Source organism: Mesocricetus auratus, unplaced genomic scaffold (assembly GCF_017639785.1).
Source record: "Mesocricetus auratus isolate SY011 unplaced genomic scaffold, BCM_Maur_2.0 Super-Scaffold_6730, whole genome shotgun sequence".
Classification (NCBI taxonomy): Eukaryota; Metazoa; Chordata; class Mammalia; order Rodentia; family Cricetidae; genus Mesocricetus; species Mesocricetus auratus.
Window position 1 is genome coordinate 89,771,004 of NW_024429184.1, and position 6,245 is coordinate 89,777,248.

Sequence of the window (6,245 nt, forward strand, 5' to 3'; positions counted from 1 at the left end):
AGGCAAAGGAATGGGCCACAGAGATTATTTACTTATTTTATTTATCTATCTATTGCTTCCTTTTGAGACAGGGTCGAATTCAGATCAGGCTGGATTCGAACTTGCTGTACAGTGAGAAAGACCTTGAATACCCTATTCCCCTGCCTCTCCCTCTCAACACCTGGGATTTACAGTCGTGTGCCACTGTGGCTTTCAAAAGACACACCCCGAATCTCGTCAGAAGCCAGCCTTCGTCTTAGATGAATCCAAGCAATTCTGTCGAGGTGTGTAGATGATGTCTCCGAGGCTCAGCCCATTGTTTCTCCATTTCCATGGGATGCTAAGGTGGTGGCTGGCAGTAAGCTGTCTTCAGGGCTTTTGATGCTTGACTTAATTTTAAAGCATAGCCAGGCATAACAAAGTGTCACAACCACCTCGACCAGCAAGGAAGACGCAACACTCGGACTCTTCTTTAAGCAGTTTATTCAGGAACCTTGAACAATCTTCTGACCCCGGGGAGGCCAACCCACACCTTAAAAGCCCTTGGGCGGCCAACCCCAATATGCTACGTGGAACATGCAGATAGGTCCACGTACTCGGAAGCAAGCCTGATATCTAGCCTTAACCAAATACAGGTGGGGCTCTTAAGGAGTTGTTTATCACAGAGAGCACCTGCTGTCGAGCTAGCAGAAGGCGGAAGCCAGCGCCATCTTAAGGGTGCGGCACTTCGAAGCTCTCTACAACAAAGTTACCCCAATTGTTAGGAGGCCTATGTAAGAAACGGTCTTGGTTCTGGAATCTGGGAATCCTACTTCTCCAGGTTGCGGGGCTATAGTGATTTTTTTTACCGTTTATTATAAAACAATGATAGACGCACCAGCTGCCCTTGGCTTCCCAGCTGCGAAGGGCCCCGCCTCCCCTTCTATGGGTGGGGCCTCTCTCTCCAGTCCAGGGAAACTCTATGAACCACCCATCCATCCGACTGTAAGCCCCGCCTCTTGAATCAATGCCTGATTCTAATTGGACAATGGGCCACAGCATAGATAAGATTCCTACAACACAGGGCTCTGTCTCTAAAAGTACAAAGGAAGCTTCTGTCACAGATCTTTCTTGCTTCTAGAAGACCCGTGGCTGATGGCAGCATGGCCCCAGTGTTTACGGCTCTTCTCCGTCTGTGTCCAAACTTCCCCTTGGCGTACATAGACAACAGCCATGTTGGATTAGGGCCCACCCCAAGGATCTCATTTTTAACTTGGTAAGACTCTATAAATAATGCCACATTTTGAGGTTCTGGGGGCTAGGACTCTAACCCAGGCATTGCACCAACAAAGGTGACTTTGGTCTTGGGCTTCTGTATTATCACTTGTGGGCACTTTGTTTAGGTCAGAGGCTCAGCTGGAAAGAAATGATGGCTCCTCAAGGCCCCCCAGTGCCACCTCAGCTAGCTAGCCTGGTGGTGGGAATCTGGGTCATAGGAATGCTCCTGGTTCCAATGGCCCTCTAGTTCTGAGCATCTTTAAAGAGAGATCATCATTGGTCTCCTAGGTCCTTTTCTTAGTGTTCGGGAACTCTTTCCTCAAAAGCTAAGATGGCATGCCTTGCCGCCGTCTGTGCCTCAGCTATCCCCAGATCCCAGGGGCAACGGTGAGGACCACACTGTCTTCTTTCAGTGTGGCTTCACATCCTAGTGGGAAAACAACAAAAACTGTCCTCAGAACCTAGCCGCCAAGACATTGTCCCATCATCTGCCGTTAAGCTGGAGGAAGCCAATGACAAGATGTCTTTTAACCACCTCCCTCAGGGGAGGCACGACAAATTCATGACAAAGGTCAGTGAAATCTCCCAGTATATCCCGAATACCCTTCTCAACTGACCTCAGGACTTCTTTCATCGGCTCCAATAACAGTGGTCTCGTTCTCTGGACACCTCTGCCTCAGATCTTTGCCCCTCTGTTCCCTCTGTCTGGAAGTGTCTTCTCCAGTCTCTGTTCACAGGTCACCACTTCTCCGTCATCCTATTTAAAATCCAATTTAACACCAATCGAAAATCCTGGCTTCTCTAGTCCACTCTGTGCATTAAGTAAAGTGCCTTTATCAACACGAGACAGCATACAGATTTTCTTTCTCTTTCTCTCTCTCTCTCTTTCTTTCTTTCTTTCTTTCTTCCTTTCTTTCATTGTCTCTCTCCTCCAAGGTTTCCCCTGTCCTGGTTTGTTCAAGATGCACCCTAGTACTAGGAAACATCTCCTATAGAGGACCCTTTCACGTGCACTGACTCTCTGCCTAGATATCTCTGTCTCATGTATGCTGGTGCTCCCTGATGCAGAGGTACAGCAGCCTCCAAGAGGAGAAAACTCCTCAGCTCCCCTTCATTCTGCACAAAGCCCTAAGACAGCGACACAGAATACTACCTCAGCTCTGAGCCAGCTAGGGTCGAAGCTCCATTTTAACACTTATAGCTGTGTAAATTTAAAGCAATTGAATCGTTATGAGTCCCATTTAATGACTGGATATAACCACAGCTATCTTGGAGGGATGTGAATATTAATTCACATATGGAAAGAAGTAATGGAGAATGGCAATCCATAATCACAAATCATTACTGTAACCACTAGATTTTAACCTTTTTTTTAGCTTGGGGGAAGAAATACAAAGCTACAGATGTCTGGCTCTCATTCACAATGCAGCAACAGGTGTCACCAATCACCTTACTGTTCACTGGGAGCAAACAGTATGATAAAGGATCCCCTCAGTGATTTGCAACTGTAAACTAACTACATTCTTGAAAGTGTTGGCATTTAAGGCCAGGGGTGGTAGCATATGCCTTTAATCCCACCACTTGGGAGGCAGAGACAAGTGAATCTCTGTGAGTTTGAGACCAGTCTGGTCTACAAGAGCTAGTTCCAGGATAGTTAGGATGACACAGAGAAACACTGTCTTGAAAAACAAAACAAGAAAAGACATTTAAGGAAAGAAGTGTCATATAATGGATGTCTGTAGTGATTTTTTTAAGGTTCAGTTTTTAAGTCATTTCATACTATTTCATTGGTCCCATACCGTAGAACACTCCATATTAGCCCCAGGGAACCCTGACCCTATTGGTTCTAGCCAATTCATATTTTCATTATTTTGCCTCATGTGCCCCAAACTCACCTGAAGCACCAAGAATGTACTACTTCCTGAAAATGTCTGTGGCGTGGTGGCAGGACCGTGGGCATCACTGTCTTTGTTGCTTTTAGGTAGGTGGAGCTTTGATCAGTAACCCTTCCAGCCTCCTGCCCCTCTTTGATCTCCCATCCTTCTGAGCAGAACATCAAAGAAGGTAAGGGGCCAGCAGGAAGAACAAAGGCAGGCCCCGTTTGACAATCTTCAAGCCAGTCTTAGGCAGCAAAAACCAAAACACCCTTGGGCAACAATAAGCAACTTTACCTGGCCACGGGAAGCATGTTCTAGGAGTAAGGAGAACAGAATTCTGGAGGGTTCAAGATTTTGTCTTGACAGACTGGGGAACTGGGCTCAATTCTAGAAAAACTGAACCTAGCCAAACAAGCCATGGCCATGGTTGACCTAGAGGACCTTTGGAAAGTACAATGTTTACCTAGGCAGGAGGAGAAAACAGGACATCTAGTCACATGTGGCACATTTACCTTGTGAGACATCTCTGGGTACAACAAGAAAGGACAACAGGAAACCAGCAAGACATCAGACCTAGAGAGGCAGGTCCTAGAAGTCTAGCAGTACACAAAGAATGTTTGTGTCTCCCAAGGTCCTGTGTTAAGATCCTAAGTCTTACAGTGGTTTATCAGGAAGTGGACTTGGAGAAATCATTGTGACTGGAGGGTAGGGCCCAGAAGCATGGGATTAACTTCCTCATAAAAGAAGTCCCAGGGAGGCTCCATCTCTGCTACTATAGACAACTACATTGAGAAGAGCCTATGATGAACCAGAAAGTGTGCCCTTGCTAGACCCTGAACTTTCTGGTGCCTTAATCTTGGACCAGTTACCAAGCCTGTGAAAAATAAATGTCAATAAAATCACTCAATCCTGTCATTCTGTCACAGCAGCCAGAACTAGGCCATCTGGAGATACGGGAGAAGAAAAAAAAAGTGTGGCCTTGCTTTCCCTATTTCCTGTTTGCTTTGTCTGCCTCATGCTACTAGTCGTAGTATTCTCTCTCTAGACTTTTATCATAGGAGAACAATTAAAGCCCCATTTTATCCCAGTCACTTGTTTCTTACCGCATTTCTGTGTAAAATGCCCTGCTTTGTAAGTAAAGTTCCCTAAACAGGCCAAAGCAAAGGCTTTCTAGCACCGCCATTCCTGTACCAAGCTCAGTCCTGCCTGCACACCAGCATGGCAAGTGTGCTTCACTGCGTCCCTGTCACGTCTCTTGTGGCTGGTCTAGAGTATGGAGGGTTCCAGAAGTTCCCCCGATGATTCTAATTTGGAGCCATCTAAGGACGCACTCACTGTACTTTATTCCAGGGCAGAACCTTCCACTAAACACTGATGAGTGCATCATTGTAGCCACCGAGGCTCCCAGCCTGGGTCTGTATCCAGGCCCTGGGGAGGGGTGGGAACATCCGCTGCCGGCCATTAACCTCTCTTCTGATCTCGTGGGGCTGCTGGGCCAGGCGATTTTCATCTCCAACAAGCTCTCCGGTGCTACAGGTGCAGCGAGGGCCCAGGTGTTGTCTGTCCCTTATCCTCGCCTCTTCTGTGCCCAGTCCCTGCCCAGCCCAAATCTGGGCCCCAAGGGTGGTTTGGTTTGGTTTGGTTCAGTGCTCCCACTGTTGGAAGCAGAACACCAAATGTTCTAGTTTGCCGCACGACCCCTTACAAAACATTTGCCCAAGCTCACTGCCTTGCGCGTAGCAGTTGCTTGAGAAATATTGCTCTGGAAACAAATCCCTCCAGGTCACCAAAGAAAAAGGTTTTCCTCATGCAAACAAAATCTCACCGCACATTGTCAGTATCTTTGGGTGGTGATTTAGAATTAAGTCTTTGGGGACACTGACTCTCCCTTTCTGCACCCGATGGCACTAGGAGTATCATTATCTCTAATTTCTGGCAAATGGCCAGTCTGAGATACGCCGAGCTCTCGCAAAGACATGGGAGACGCTAGGAAAGTCTCAGCAATTAGAAATATCAAGTTGGGAGTACAGTAGCTGGCACGTCCAAGCAAGCAGGAAAGAATGCACTTTTGTGTCCAGCTGAGTGGGAAGCCAAGCAGAAAAGCAGGGCAAGATGGACACAGGCAGCCCTAAGAAAGGGAAGGCATTTAATTAGCTCTTGCCTGGCCCAAATGTGCCAGAAAAAATGAAAAGCAAGAACCTTGTTGTGCAGGTAGAACAAGATTAGTTCTTGTCTGCTGTATTTAATGGGTCAACAGGCACTCCATGGAACAATCCTCCTCATTCTTTTTCCTCTCTCTCCCAGGCCTTTGAAAAGACTCTTTATCAAAATTAGGCCGGATTCTGCTGCCAAGGGATGCTCAAATGTAATCTCTTTCCTAGCAAATTTGAAATCCCAGCCAGCCACAGCTGCTGTGATGTGCAGGCACCCATTCTACCACCAGAGGCCAGCATCCTCAGAAAAGTGCCACCCTAGGCTCAAGTTTACGTGGTTAGAGCCCCTCAGCCCGGTTCAGAGTACCAACTTTTTCTGGTTTAAAACAAAATAGGAAGAAAAAGTACCAGTTGGATTAGATTTTGTAGGCATTTTTACCCAGCTCCTCAGAGAAATTAAAATTCTTTCTGTTGTCATGCTTGAGAATCAAACGTGGAATGTCAAATAATGCTAGGCCAGTGTTCTACCACTGAGTCCCACACCCAGCTTGAGAAATCAAGCTTCTATGTGTGCTACCATGAAGCAGGTAAGTATAGAGAGTAGTTTTGCGACCTGGGATCCTACTCAGTTTGGGCTACAAGCACATATGTTTTCTAATCATGCATTTGACTGTAACCTGCACATGCTATACACACACACACACACACATACACACACATACACACACACTCACATACACACACGCCCACACACACACACACACACACACATCACTCTAAACATGAATCTTGTTAGCCTGCTAGCAACATGGAAACCCCACAACATTAATGAGCTGCTCATATAACCTTCTCTGAAAAACTTGAATTCTATTCAATAGTACTCTCCTTGTGTCTGAGCAAAAGATCAGAAAGGCTGATCCAGTCTGAACTGGTTTTGGGTACATATATAATAAAGTAAAAATATTTCCTTAAAGTGAAC